Source organism: Nyctibius grandis, chromosome 8 (assembly GCF_013368605.1).
Source record: "Nyctibius grandis isolate bNycGra1 chromosome 8, bNycGra1.pri, whole genome shotgun sequence".
Classification (NCBI taxonomy): Eukaryota; Metazoa; Chordata; class Aves; order Nyctibiiformes; family Nyctibiidae; genus Nyctibius; species Nyctibius grandis.
This window is the reverse complement of record NC_090665.1, coordinates 10,524,084-10,540,344: the sequence shown is the minus strand read 5'-3', so window position 1 is coordinate 10,540,344 and position 16,261 is coordinate 10,524,084.

The window sequence follows — 16,261 nt, the reverse complement described above, 5'->3', positions numbered from 1 at the left end:
CATCTCTTATCTGTTTGGTCAATATTCCATTGCTTAGTTTTAGACTTTTCATACTTGGTGTAGTATCAGCAAATGAATTCACTTCTTCCAGAACATGGGTGAGACTTAACTGGAATCAAATCAACAGTGTCAGAAGCAGGATGAGGCCAAATGAGCCAGCCAGCAGTCTATCCTACCAGATGTTACCATCACCTTTCCTTTTTTGGTGTTTTCAGAATTTTCCAACCATCTGAAACCCAGATGAATGGATAGTTACTTACACCAGTGCCTGATGTCACTGGAAACAAAACGAGGCTGAGGGATCTTGTGTTGGTATGGATCTCTTCCATGGGGAAAGACTACAGAAATGGGTCTGGTATCCCTGATCCAAATTGCTGCAAGAACTTTTCTTGCAGAGAGTTTGCCAAAGAGAAGAGTAACTTGACGTACTCTGGGTGAAATTACCCGGAACTGGATGATTCCTCTATGTAAGGAAGAGATGGATGAGTTTTTCAAGATGCAGGAAAATGCAGAGTACCTGAGATCATGTCCATAATTTCTGCATAACAAGCCTGAAGATGCAAACAAAATCCCCCAAAGGGTTAAGAAAAACAACAGGAAAAGATGAGTAAAAAATGTTAGAGGATAAATTCTAAAGGCTGACAGAAAACCAGATTTCTGTTTCTACAAAAGAAGCTGAAATCAACATTCTTACATTAGGATCCTTTTTGTAGGACAATAGGCACTGTGCTAGCGCTGCTAGTGATAAGTGAGGATGTACAGACCTGTGGGAAAAAAATAGAAGTTCCAAGCTCACAGATACCATCTTTTCAGAAATGTCTAAGAGAAGCAACGGCAAAAATACAGCACAACTGTTAAATGCAGTGCTGGTGTTATCAGCTGGAGCAGTTTATCATCTCAGCCTCTATCAATGGTTTCTTCACTGCACTACTAATGACTGCCAAGAACAAGGAAAAGCGTGATGACAAGATACCGATGGCAGAGCACTTTTAAGTCAAGCTAAACAAATGAGCTCCACAAGAGACTCCCACAAAGTCTGACAGAAATTAAGCACCCAAAAGTGTGTGCCATAATAGCTTGTCACAAAAAATACACCAAAATTAAAATCCATGTGAGTTGCAATTAAAGAATGAATGTCTGGGAAAACATTGAAAGCTTGTACTGACCACAGGTAAAAATAATTTTTATTGACATAGGAATAGGGAAAAGCCAAGAGGACAAGGAAAATGTCATATTTAGATACCAGAATAAAGATACTTAAAAGTTCACAACAATTAGCAAAACTCGCAAGTTAAAAAACCTCTAGGGTGTCATTATACATGGGATAAAGGAACTGGATGAGGCAAAGTTAAAGCAAGAACAGTAGCTGACTGCCCATGTTTTTCACCCTAAGAATAACCAAAGAAAGCATTACATACCAAAAGGTATTTATTCTACAGTCTTAAAATTTCACAGATTAAAGAAAACCGTCTCTATCATAAAATAAAATAGATTAGATAAAGTTACTTGTTTTCTTAAAAATATTACAAAATCTGGTTGATAAAGCAATAGTATTGAAGATTCGTATTATGTTTTTCAATTACGTTAAACCATTAATTTAAGAAAATCTAAAAACATTATTTATAAAGCTTGCAGGTCTCAAAGTTGAGAGAACAGTGAAACTCAGGAAGCCAGATTGACAGAGGTGACAACCACTGGGTCAGTTGCAGTGCAGTGAAATGTAAAGCCACACAACACAAAGTAGTTTGTCCCAAGGAAGGTGGGAAGACCAAGAGTTAGATGCAATGTCCTGGAGCTCTGCACTAAGTGCAGAAATCTTGGCACCAAACCCGCCTCAGCCACGTGCAGGCCACGGACTAACGAGTGCTGTAGCAAATTGCACTGAGTGAAGGAGCAAAAGAGGATTTGGAGGACACATTCCTTGGCATGCCTGACCAAGAGATCATAAGCATGTCCAGACACAGAGAAGCTCTGAAGCAGCACAACGGGCATCCTCCAGGACAAAAAGATGGACCTCAAAAAAGCCCCAAATACAAGAGGATGGCTCTGAGGATGGTATTCCCCTCCCACTCAGGTCCCAGCAGTCTAAAATGACCTGGTCAATCTGTCTTTGTGTTCAGAATAAACGTATTGCAGAGTGCGTCATTCTCAACTGAAAGCAACAGCTCCAGGAACTGACTTGACATAGCTACATCTTTTCAGCACAAAAAATGATAATAATATTTGAGATAGATCTGGACTGACTTAGGATGGTCGGATACAACTTACACAGAGGGAACACTGCAGCTGAGCGTTTCACTCTTGGCATGTTCTTCACCAGGTTGACTGCAGATAGTAAGCTTGCCAGATATGTGCCCAGAACAACACAGGCAGGAATGCAGCCCTCTGACCCAGGCAACAAAGCAATACAAAGCCCACAGCTTCCAGAAAAGCCACATGCAAGAGAAAGCTCGAAGGGAATAAGCACATGGAGAAGAAACACAATTTTAAAGGGATGCAGGTGTATGTACCAGTGGTTGCAAAATGAGAAGCAGCTTTTAAAATAGGAGAAGACTTGGAGACAAAGAAGGGCAGAGAAGGTTGCAATAGCATACAACAGTGAACAAACAAGCTCATGAATAAAGATTGGAAGACTAAGAGATTGCAAGACCAATATGACCCGCACCCTGTCTTTGTCTTTAAACAATTCATACATTCAAAACGAGGACATCCAGGAGTTTACAATGTGTATTCTTCTAAGTCAGCATCAAACACCACCAAAACAAAAACCTCAAGATATAAGCACTGACCTGTAACTCCAATGTACTTTATACAATACTAAAAATAAGCAATGATATCCCTTCTTTAGTTCACGCTCCATTAAGTATCCTAGGGTGCTTTATTATTATTAACTACATTTTAGATTTGTCAAGGCAAAGATATCTATTCCTACATATGAAGGCAAGAAATTACACATCACTACAGGATTATTTATATTTAAAATGTGTAGCGGAGCAGACTTGCTGATGGGGCAAGTATTAATACCCCTAAATTTACATGGTAGGAATTTAAATGCAAAACATGAAAGGCAGAATCAGTGCAACTCAGTAATGTACTCTAATTACTACACTCAACTTGTAGCAATACATTATCCCTGATTAGTATAAGTGAAGCTGTACCAACCCCATTGCCTATCTCCACCTCACACTTCCCATTGTAAATCCTTTGTAGTCAGGTATTTACAACTCCACAAAGTCTTTAATTAGGATGCGGCAAACAGAAGTCAAGCAACAGGAGGTCTAAATAAGAGAAGACTGAAATAGCAGCAGCCACGCGGGCTTTACAGAGGGTCAGCATGGCTCATAACCACGAGAAGATAACACATCCTCCGACCAAACCTGAAATTGTGACTGGCAGTTCAGAGTCTTCAATTACACCATCATTCCTCAGAGGCTTTTTCTCAAGCAGGGTTATTTTTTGTAACGTTTCAGGTTTGAGAGGTTGACTTAGCAACCTAAGCCTCCAAAAATACTTTGAGGAAAGATTTAGGTGACATTTCTGTATTTGATTTTATATATCTTAAGGGGGAAAAAAATACGAAGCAGTAACACAGAAGCTTAACAACCCTCCATCACACACACACTCCTAAGTCTCCAGCATGGCGGCAGGGACAGCAACCTTTTGAAGTATCACACTAACAGCATTAAGCTGCGAAGAGAGGACATCTGTTTTGCTAAATTAGTAATGTGACAATTAGCCATGTATAAAGTGCAGTGCCCAGAAGTCTGACTCATGCCTTTCTGCCCTGTTCAGGGAAGCTTTTTCTTCTTGTTTCCAAGGAGAGGTGAATGATGGGGACTTGCAATGTGAGGTGCTAATATGAAGAGAACAGGGGGATTGAGGGTTACACACCGTGTGTGGCAAGAAATTCCCTTCACAATTGGTCTTACAGCCAGGACTGTGCCCCAATAAGCCCTGGTAATCTGCCCTCTCTTTCAGCATCTGCCTCCGTACTGGTTCTTTGTTGCTCTTCTGCCAGTTCCCTGAGGGAGGGACACGTCTAATCAATGCCCCTCCATGTTTATCCGAATTGCCTGTGGAAGAAAGCTGACAACGGCTTTGCCATTCAGCGCCTGCCTTCAGGAAATAACTTCCAGCACCTATAGCAACTCTGCTAGTGTGACTTTCAAGAAGGATGGCAAGCACACTCAGCAGCTTTCAGCATTTGACAATTACTTATGGATCAAAGGGTAAGTTGTGTGGCAGCCATTGATACTATATAACAAATTAATATGCAAGAGCTTCTCAGTTGATACTGGCAAAGGAAATGCAGTCCTTTAGACAGAAGTTTCTCAATCGATAGTACATGAAGTAACTGCAGTACATGGACACATTCCCAAACTTAAGCAAGCAAAAAAAAAAAAGGAAGAAAAAAATTGACCTAATTTTTATTTATTGTTCCAATTATGTTATTGCTTGTGCATTACAGTAGTGATGTCCAGGAAGGCCCTTTTTGCCAAAAGGGAAAAAATGAATGTTGAGTTAAAAGGGATTGAGAAATACCACTTGAGCTCAAAACGGTTGCTCCTCCTATAGATATTGTGCTGCAAGAAATTTTATTTCTTGCACTAATACTGCTGAGAGAGGCCTCAGAGTTTCTCATATAAACCAGGAAAGCCATCTTCTACCACAGGAAACAACACACATCATCCTAAACATCCATCACTTTTACACATCATCTCTGTCAGCTCCTGTATGGCCTCCAGTTTCCTGCGTTTTATGGCAGAGATTGGGGATGTTGAACATGCCCAGGACAGCACAAGGTTGCAGTTCTGGACCGGGGGACAGAGGAGAAAAGAGCTGCCCTCAGAGGCTCAAGAACCATTGTACAGTTGAAGAAAACTAGGGAGCAGGAAAAGCAACTTCTTTCCAGGCTTATTTGCTTCAGGAAAGATTTTTTTTCAGAACATCTTATAAACCATTTCACCAACTGGAAAATCCACTCAGCTTGCAGAGGGTCTCAGGGTATGTACTTGAAAGGTCAGCTACCTCTCCTCAACGCCTCTCTGAAGCCTTCAAACACGTTTCTCGGATCTTGTCCTTTTGCCTCAGGTATTTGCCCTCACTTTCATTTTTCTTGCTTTTCACACCACTCCTTCCTGTCAGAACAGCCACATGCACAAAGCAGCTCTCTGCTGCTCTAAGAGACTGCTAACATTTATACATCGGTGCTGGAAACAACAGGGACAAGCAACCAAAAGGACAGTTGAGTATTTCCAAGCAGTTTCTACATCAAAGTGATCTCACCCTTTTTATTTGCTGTGATTTTCCAGAAATAGGCACAGCTCACATGGCAGCTAGTTCGGGGTGGGTAGCCCATTGTGTCCTCTCAGCTCAAACTTCAGTCACTGGGACCTCTCCAAAGCAAAGATATCCTGCAGATTTACAAACTGTTTGAGCTGATCAGCTCCCAGAAAACACAAGTTAGAAAAAAAAAAAATAATCCATGAATAAATAGGAAGAACTCTTCACTGACCTATGGCTTTGTTACTAAAGAATATGTCCTTCTCTCTCCTGTTAGGTATTTATAAAAACAGTAGGATAATTTCTTATGCTATTTCACTTGGTATTTCCTGTCCACTTTCACAAGAAGATCACACTGACTGCTTTGTTCTTTCAGAAACCAGGAGACAAAACAGTATGAGAGTTTGTATTTGCATATTTGCTTATTATAACTCCAGAAACTGTACAATTAGCAGACACAAAGCAATGCCAGAGAATGATGTTTGTTCACATTTCACAGCTGGTTTTCTCCACTTCTCTGTTTAAAAAAAAATATGCCTGCAGCAATGTGAAGGCCAAACTTTTTTTTCTACTAGTCTTTCCTACAGAGATTTAACTCTGTTAAATATGTACATCACACATACCCTTTTTTTACTGCTCATCTTTTCCTCACCCATTTTAATAACATGTTCCAGGCTGAAGAGAATGTCATTAAGTCTGTCACAAGTAAATTTCTCCAGCACAGCAGACGTTACTCCTCAAATATGCCCTGTCTGATCTGTTTAAAGGCAAAATCTTCTGAGCAATGTGGTCACAATGGTATAACACATTTGCAACTGCTTTTAATGAATTCATGTTTTACTCCCAGAGATCCTTGAGGTGTTCAGTTTGTGGATGCAAAAGAGAGAACTGCGTGACCAAACAAGAACTGCAATCACAAACGGACAGTGCAAACACTGGATTTTGAAAAAATTGCCTTATATTCAGGAAAATCTCATCTGCAATTGGAAACAATAATGAAACTGCTTTTATAAACAGAATGAACATCTAACTGTTCAAAGCAATGGTCTAAAAAGCTTTAAAAGAACTGAAAAGCTTTTTATACTGTTTTCAAAAACAGGTTTTTGGTTTTTAACTCAAGCTTTCAAAAACTCTGTACTTCAACCTGTGGTTGAACAAGAGCATAGAAATTGTAGATCACAAAGCTGAAAGAGCAAGAAATAAATATTTGCCAGCTGAGCATCATAACGGTTTTATGTCCCTCTTACTTGTCCTGGTTTGGCCTAAACCAGGCCAATTTTCCTTTCAGTGATTTTTACTTTCAGCTAAGTCTCCTCTAAGTAACTGCACTTTCTGAAACTAAAAATCACTGAAAGGAAAATTGGCCTGGTTTAGGCCAAACCAGGACATTACTGTAGGTCCCAGTATAATTGTATTAAAGCAAGGAGTACTAGTTGCACATGTAGGGATGTAGCACCCCAGCGTATTTTAATTGCAAGCTAACTGAACGATTCCACATGTCAGCTTGAATTTCTTTTTCAAGTTCGGTGAAAGGTGCACAGCAATATCCAAGAACAAAGATTGTTTTTCCCATGGTAACACTCAGTTCAGACCTCAGTGTGCATGAAGTCTTTAATTATATGACACATGTTGTCCACAGCACTGTGCCTGGCAGTTCCTGCTCTGTGAACAAATTCAGATTACAGAAAGCTTTGTCTGTTGTCTCAGGCTTCATCTCTCTGATGCCGAATTCTGATGCTGTCATGAAAAGACAGAGAATAGCAAGAAAATCTTCTGGCCAAGGCAACAGAAAACCACTTTTGAGAGCTGGCTTCTCACCCTGAATGCCTGTGTACTGCTGGGCAAGTCACAGTCCCTACCCTTCAGATGTAGCGATTGCCAATTATCCATTCACTTGGATGTCTGCCTTCAGATTTCAAAGCTCTGGTCTGGAGAAGCATAATGTACTCACAACTTGCAGCTACCGCAGTTGTGTTTTGAATATAAATATTTAATTTTATATTATTTTAAAATTTTGATACACAAATGCTAATATGTGCTAAAGCTGCTGAAAGACTTGGGCCCTAAGCTTATCCAACAAAGTACGCAAAGCTATTTGACAAATGTTGGCATGGGAGCTATGAGGACCCATTAGCAAAATCAGGGTGATGGTACCTGGAGCTGTGAAGATTTAGTTATCTTTTGTGCAGCATCCAGACAATACAATGAGGATGCCACAGGAGATGCATTAGTCATGCAGTATTTGGTTCCATGCAAATTTTGGTGATGTTATAAGTCTGAATACACCCACTGGGTGATAAGGGTATAGAGAAATTGAGGGCAACCTTTGCCATTAGCAACATCCATCCTGCCAATGGGGATCCTGTAAATAACAGAGTGTGTGATAAAACAGCAATGAAATTTTAGCATGCCTCATAATGCAAGTCTACAAAGAGACAGTATTAAATACAGAATTTCCTAAAGCCTGAAAATGCCACCACATGCACATGACAAAGCAGGTATACATAATGTAATGTGCAATCGAACAGGTGTCAATGGGGAATGACACAGGTTGCCACAGGCAGCCATGAGAAAAGTTTGAACAATAACAACAATCGATCACACTCCTTGTGACTGGTCCTTAACATGGAAATCATCTTTTCAACGTCTGCACCTAGTGTAACCTGCTGAAGCAGTCAGTGCTCAGCACACCTTTCAGAAGGGGAAGGACGGAAAGGTAAGTGCTCTTCGTTCATTACACGTTTTGGGTTGATCCATTGAGGCACTTTCTACTGTTCACACTCACGGAGTACAGGGCTTTCTTTGATCAAGTGACAGCATTGTTCAAGAGAGAAACATTTTGGTCAGCTCTGTGTTAACCATCCTGTCAAACACATCATAAAGATTAAGAGGCAAGTAATTTTCAGTCCTGACTCCCCTCCTGCAGAAGCTCACCTGTAAAGCTGGATAAAAATCATCAATGAGCTAAAATGGGTGAACAAAAGCCAGAATTATTCTATTCAATATTTTCCGGTTTGGTTTGGAGGGGGTTTGGGGTGTTTGGTAGTGTTTTTTTTAATTATAGCAGAGTTTCCCTTTTCTCTTGGCAGTACTTAACAGCAAGGAAAGGAGAGAGGCAGGGTAAATTGAACAAACGTTCTGCTTTTAAGCCTCATCGGTACGATTCCCACGTTTCAAATTGTATAATTACTTTGTTTTTCCAACATCTGGGCCTGGTCTAATGCCACTGTCTCACCTAGAGAAAATGAGACACACAGTAAATTATTTGTGAGCTTCCCCAGTGCATAGAGTTCCCTTACATGTGAGGAACTATAAGTACAGAGAAAATTATGGACCTCTTATCTTGATCATAGGGCAGAAGAGCATGGACACAGTGAATAATATCCATGTACCTAGTAATCAAGGAACCCCACAGACACTGCGTTTGACCAAAGCATCCAAGAAATCTGTTAAGGACATTGTATTGTGGTATTTGAATCTCATCCTCAACCAATCTCACACTGATGGCAAATGAACATGTAATGAAGTCCAGCGTGCTCTGGTGAAACCAGTTTGTTTAAAGCTACCTCTTGCTAAGCTAGTGACAGCAATGCAAGCACGGCCCTTTCAGAGACCTTTGCTGCCCTCTGCCTGGTTCCTCGGAGGATGCACTGCTGAAATATTAAAACTGGATAATGTCACACTGCAGAATTCACACTCGATCCACGCTGAATTAACCAGCACTCTCTCTAGCAGCTGTTGATGTTCTTCTTGAGCAGGCTGAAGGCTGTGCAGAGGCAGCTTCCCTTAGCTACAGCGTCAGTCCAAATAGATGCGTTAGGACTAGATATCTAAACAGTGAACAACGATGTGTCCTTTTCTGCCGTGACTCAGGCCAATGCCACAACAGTGTCAGAGAGGGCAAGCCTGAAATCCCACACATCTCTGCCTGCAGATCCCATAATTCAATAGCAGTCTTAAAACTTGTAATGTCATTTAAAAGTGCAGTAATGGTCTGCACTTCTGTCCACGAGTGCTGAAGATACTGATACCCTCGCTGTTAGTGGAGGGTGGTGGTTGTGATATTTGTACCTGCCTAAAACTACCCATATGTAGGCTAAGGGAAGCTACCTGCCTTATATCACAAACTAGAGTCATCTATAGCTTACAGTTGTCAATCCAAGATGAATTTACAAGGCAGAGCCTATGCTCATGTGACTGCATCATTAGAATAAACATTTTATAGTATTTGGAAAAGTTATTTCAAAAAGAATATCATACAAAAGAGTCCCAAATGGTTCATTTTCTCTGTAATGCTCCTTAAAATGCATTCCTTGTAGAATATCATCATATCACCAGCTGAGCCCAGAACATACTCATATTATTAGCTTGTCCCCTGTCTCATCTGCTGTATCTCATAAACTATTCAGGGAAAAGGCTGCAATTTTATTATTGTTATTCCTTTAACATTAGAATCTCACACTGCAGGACAGCAAATAAATAGTTTCTGGAGTGTTGGCTAAAAATACCACAGGCTGAGATTTCTTTGCAGATATTAGGACAAGTTCATAAGCTTTTCACTAAAAGATGTGCCAAGCTCAGCTGAAATATTATTTCAAATTAATCCAGTTCATCAGGATTTTTTTAGGTTGATGATCTCAATGGATAAATACAGTTTCAAATAACCACTCTCAGAAATTTCTTAATGAAAACTTTCTATATTTCCCACTAAACGTTTTATTCAAGAAAATCTAAAGAAAATATTTTAGCTCAGGACATCAAACTTGAATTTGAATACTCTGGCTTTTAGAGGCATTTTGAGTCAATGCAAAACTAACGTGTTTTTCTGCCGCAACTTACTGCTCTGTGGGAACCATAATGACCAAGAAAAAAATTGCAGAGAAAACTGTCACTCCAGGAAGAGAGGAAGGAGTGAGGAACAAGAAATGTTGCAATAGGGTCATCCTCACCTCTCCAGCTATCTGACATTAAAACTGATAAGTAGAAGTATCCATGTTATGACAGCCTTCATGCTCTCACAAAGGTAATAAATCCAACAAAGGTAATAAATCCAAATAAAATGGTCCTGCCTTTAAGTTTCTGTGAACCATGACAAGTTTGGGAATACCTGTTTCTCACCTTGCTGCAGGTATCTGTTTGGGATCTCACAGCATCAAGAAACTAGACCTTACCCAGGCTTGGTGTTTATACTAACGATCAAGGTCCTTGACTAAATATCGAAGAGTACTAGATGCAGGACAGAATCCCATTCAGTGTATCTTTCCAGTTTGACATGGTACTATTCATACGTTATTTCCTGAGTTTTCCATGAAGTTTTACAAAGCTTCATATACCCCACATTTCCCTGGAGTTTCTGAGATTGTGTCAAAGCCACATTAATGAGCAGTAAATTACATTAATGGCTTCTCCTGAAAACAGACTTCTAGCTATGTCATCAAACAAAACTACCTTTGACATTATTTGGTGAGTACTGACTCTGTTTTCCTCCCAGTGCTTACAATTTGATTATTTTTCCAGGATATTCTGAAAAGTGCAATCAGGCTGACTGATTTATAACACTGCGACTTCTCTTACGTTCTGAAGGCAAGCAAATGTTTGACCTTTTCCCATCCTCCACAGGTTCTTATAGATAATTGCTAATAGCTCTGAGGTTGATACTGTTCCCTAAGTTCCCTGGGATGAATCAGCCCAGCCAATTTGAAAACATCACATTTATCTATTATTTTCTAATCTCTTTTTCCTAATCTAGACAGAAATCTTCCATGAGCATCAGCGGTGTTAAATGTATTGTATCACCATTGCCATTTTCATTGACGACCAAAGCCAAAAAGGCATTAAATTGTCCATCTGCTGGAGAGCCTTCCTGATGTACTGCAGTTTTAAGAAACCAGCGCTTTCTTTGGTCCTCACTATACTACTGAAATACAGAATTTTTATTCTTTATTAGTTATATTAGCTTTGTATATAAACTTTAAGGACACATGAAGCAAATCTGCCAGGTAACACATCTAGAAATTCTAGATGTTGAAATTTTCATCACATCTCTATAGTCACTGGCAAACTCTTCAAGGAATGAGACAGCGCAGAAGCACTCACTTTAGGTTGTGCTTCTGACACTGTGCAGACACTGGAAGATGTTTGTTAAGGCTCAAAGAAACAAGGGCAAGAATTGTGTTCTTACTAATGTGGGAATTTGTATTAAATAACTCCACCATACTCTACTTCTTGTCCTTGCCCTTCTCTTATTCTTTTATAGGAGCCACATTTCTCTCCCTGTCAAAGGGGAATACTTCTTACAGGTGGGAAAGTTCCACCCTTTTCCTGCAGATGCAGCACAGTGCAGAGTAGAAACATCTACGATGGCTTTGCAAGAGTTAACTTCGACGTCAGGAAGAAGCTCACTGCAGAAAGGCAAAATCCTGCCTGGCCTAATTGCTCCACTGATAACCAGGGCAAGCTCCCTGCGCGGCTCAGTTGGCCTGCTTCTGCTCCCTGAGCAAGGCCATTTACAGCCCGTTCAAAAGTCTTGGTGCTGAATGTACGTCCTAATGTCCAAATATAGCTGTGCAACCACTCTGCCTTCTAAACATGATATTTTATATAAATGCTTGATTTTTTTTTTCCCCAGTGTGCTCTCTTCTCCCACTACAGTGATATATTGATGTCTCTGTTTAGCCCACACCCAGGGCTAAACAATAACCAGTTGTTCTGTCACCCAATGTCCCCTCCCCAACCGAGAAAGGGAATTGGGAAAAGGAGCGAGACTCATGGGTTGAAATTTAAACAGACTTAATAAAATAAGAAAACCAATATTGATACTAATACAAAAGACACAAAAATATACTTAGCTCATAGAGTGCTGGCAAGTCCCTCCAGGGACAGTAACTGTTGAGAAGAGAGGAGAAGGAGGGAAGGGGAGGGGAAAGGAGAGCAGAGCAAAAAGCCCCCCATCCCCAGCAGCTTTCCCATTTATAGTGAACCTGATGTTAATGCTATAGAATACACCTGTGGGCCAGCCTGGGGCAGCTGCCCTGGCTTCCACTGCTAATGGCCTTGATCACCATCCCACAGCTGGCCACAAATTGAAACAAAATGTAACAGAAAAGTGATTCTATAAATTTTATCCCTGAAAAACCAGGACAATTGTTAAAGAAATTTCTTTGCTCTAAGTTTCCCACAGTAGAGTCTCAGATGCCAATTTCCAGGAAAATAAATAATTTAATTGAATAATGGGGCCATAAGGACAGCTCAACTGGGTGCCTCTGGGGAGGGACCCAGTACAAAGAAATCCCTGGGCATTTATACCCTTACAACCTATGCACCTGATCTTCACACGTCATTCATGAGCCCTGCACATGCCTCTTGGTCCAATGGTAATTAGCAGTCTGGGGTGCTTTTGTTTCTTGTTGGATTCTTGGTCTTCCAAGCAAGCTGTGAAACATCTTTTCTGCAAGAGTTACAGCTTCTGCTGAGGTACAGCTTCTTCTGACAGCTCAGCCTCCTTATCTTCCAGTTAGCACTGGTCTCAGAGCCTTCCTTCAAGTATCCAAGCAGCAATTCAAGATCGGTTCAAAAGTTCCCAACAGCTGCGGCCCAGGGCTTCAGCAACTTTAACTACCAATGCTAAGCAAGACTATTCAGATAACAGAATACAGTTACAAGAATTCAATTAACTAAAGTTATTCTACAACAATATTTTTTGTGCTCCTCCTGTTCCATTGCAGTCACACCTTCCCACACTCCAAATCACGACATTTATAATCACATTCTGTAGCTGATACAGAAAGAAGCTGACACTGGTCCATTTTAAGTTCAGAAAGCAAGCAGCTAGAAGAGAAATAATTTGAGCTACTAAAGATTTGATCAGTCTTCACATGTCCTTGCTGCTTTATCTGTCTTCTAGCTGATACTGGAAAAATTTAAATTCTCACTGACTCTACAGCTCTCTTCCTGGAACTGCTTTGTTTTTCTTACCTTTCTCCTTTCCTTAGAATTCTTTTTTATTGTTATCAGGTAAAAAAAGGACTGCTAGGCCAAGGTATATTTTAAAATACCTCTGCACTAACCAATAATCTACTTTTCTTAACCTCTTGCCTCTGAGAAAATACTTTCTTCTCTGTTGAGTAAAGATCTGTGAACATGAAAAAAATTTACATGTTAATTTCAGGAAAATAATGTTTTAACAAAGTTAAAACTCTCTCACAGAAAACCTTTTATTTCCACCTGATTTTGGAAAAAACAAGTTGATCTACATGTGTTGTTTTAATTGTCATTTATAGTTATGTATGTAATTATTATAGCTTTCTCTCTCCAAATGCCTTTAGAGCAAAGACATAATTAATTTTTTTCTCTTTTCTTTTTATATCTTGGCCTCAATTTTATACATAAGAAGATTACCTCTCACACCTGCTGACATGAGCTACTCTGGAGACCAAGAGTTGTGAAGCCATCTTCACCAGGTAATTCCTCTGGGTTCAGAGTGTCCTTGCAGAATTCAGTGGAAAGGGAGACGGACAAGCGTCATGGTATCTTAAGGCTCTGAGCCTCTCCAAGAGCTACATGAACCCAAAATCTTCAACTTTGCCTCTCTACATTTTCTGTATTTTCCTTTATAGCCAGATCTTCCACTGTATGGTTGAACAGCTGCATGGTGCTGCTCTGGGGAGTCACAGGGGAAGAGCTCAGCAACGAGGGGAGGATGGGATGATGAAGGACAAAGCAAAGAGTTCCATATCTGATAAAACCTGTACGCTGAAGCCTGACCATCTTCCTGTGTTTGTAAACAAACTGAACTTCCAGTTTATTTCCAGGAAAATATAGCATGGCCTATACAAGTCAGTCAGCCCCCCTCCCTGCAAGTCTATCCTCCTTGGCTGGTCGCCCAGGCCAGCTCCCCATCATTCTTCAATGTTCTATCTACAAGGATTTAAATTTTGAAGTGTAATCTAAAAGATGCAAGACAGAGACTGACCTACACACTCGTGTGACAATCCAGGAGAACAGCAGTGCTTTAAATGGGGCCCCACACCAAGAAATCAGGCACCAAAGTACAATCAGCTTTACATGCTAAAAGCAACTAACCTCAACCATCACAGAGAAAGGTAAGGATCTGGGAGGAATAAACTGAGCTGTGGACTGACACTAGCAGGCTGGTTAGCATCCATGATACTGAGGACAGAAAGGGGTCAATCCCTCTCGTCTGTCCTGAAAATGGAGCCTGAGCAAGCCATGAGAAATAACATAAAAGCAATAATCAAGAGAAGAGAGGGGAGTGAAGGATACGGTGGAGGTCTCCAAGACACCCCTTAAGACCAGCAGCCCTGGAGCAACATGGCTCAGCTGCTTGATGGAGGAGGCACCACGCAGCCAAGGCTAAGAGAGTTGGTATGGAACATGGGACAGGCAGCTGGGCTTCTCTCAAAGCTGCTCTCAGCTTTGTTGGCCTTCTGTGGCAACATCAGCCGGGCTTTAAAAGGCTTTTAAAAGCTCAAAAAGACCAGCTTTATTAGAACATGAGCTAAAGTGAATTGCTTTTAAAATAAGTCAGTAAAGAACAGAAATGCAAAGGCTCTGAAAGGCATATCTTTCCCATCGCCCTGCTGTGAGCCTCCTGCTGATGTCCTGCTGCTACATCTCATGTGCTGGACTCTCCTCAACCAGGCATTTGTGGACAATGGATTAAAAATCACCAACAAGCAGTTCCTGTCACAGATAAATATTAGCACAGCCACGCATGAATGACCTACCCATGTACAACATATAGTTTTCCTCTGAAGCACCCTGCATGTCTCCTCTTGAGCATCCAGACAAATAGTAGTTACGTCCATTGTTTTGGGTTCAGGCAGCTCATCTTGCTCCGGCTGCCTACGGGCCTTCCTCAGCAGCCTTCCATCTCAGGCCTGTTCATGAGCTTCCCCTTTGGCAGGATATCTGGGGAAGCGTGTGGCCATCAGGAGTGACAGCATCACATAGCTATGACAATGCTTGTAATGCTACTGATGTTTCCAGCTTCATTTTTAAGAAGCAACGAGAGCTCCAACGTCCCCAAATCACAGCATTTTCTGCTTTGCCTTATCTATCTGTGCACACATGCAAATCCACAGAGTCTTTGACATCAGTTTGTAACAGGGCACACAGTTTTCTGTCAAATAAAATGTCACGATGTGATCTACCATATTTCACTAGTGCTAGTCTGCCATTTAATTTAATAACAGCTAAATATCAAGTGCTTACTATTTTGATGCTGTGTTCCATCAGCTATTGAATTAGAAATAATGAGACAGGTCTAAATTTGTGATTCATGGTGAACTGTCTAAACTAATCTCGATCACACAGCGGCTGACATCTAGTGATAACTGATTTAACAGATGATTGTCCATTTAGCTGTCCTGTCCTCTCTCACAAAAACAGGCATATTAATGAAGGACAAGTTCACTTACACTTTACAAGTCTTTTCCAGACAATAAAAATACATTTATATTCACCCCAGGAACCAATATTTTTCCTTTTCTGCTATTATAGACTCTTTCATTGAATTTGACCAGTATTTTGTGTATATGACAAGTCATTGTAGCTTCAGGAATACTGCTGAACTTCTGAGGTGATGAAAAAGTATCTCTGGTGTTTTCCATGTATATTTTTCAATACCATCAGCTCTTATTCCAGCAGGCTCCTCAACCCAAATTGCTCCTTGGAGAAGCTCCTTGCACCTGCTGTGTAGCAACCACCCAGTGCTGATCCTGACAGGAGTCAACTCACAAGAGTAAACAGTTGCTGTGTTAGAAAGAACTTTCCAAAAATTAACTTGGCAGAATTTTAGAATATTGAAAGAATCTGCCCTAAAAGAAATCCTCTCTCTGTATCTTCACTCTTCACCGAGTTTCAGCCTGTACCTTTTCTCTGCTGGACTCAAACCAATTATCCTCTGGCAGATTTAAAGATGCTTTATACACATTCTGCTGGGTGAAATCCAGAAATT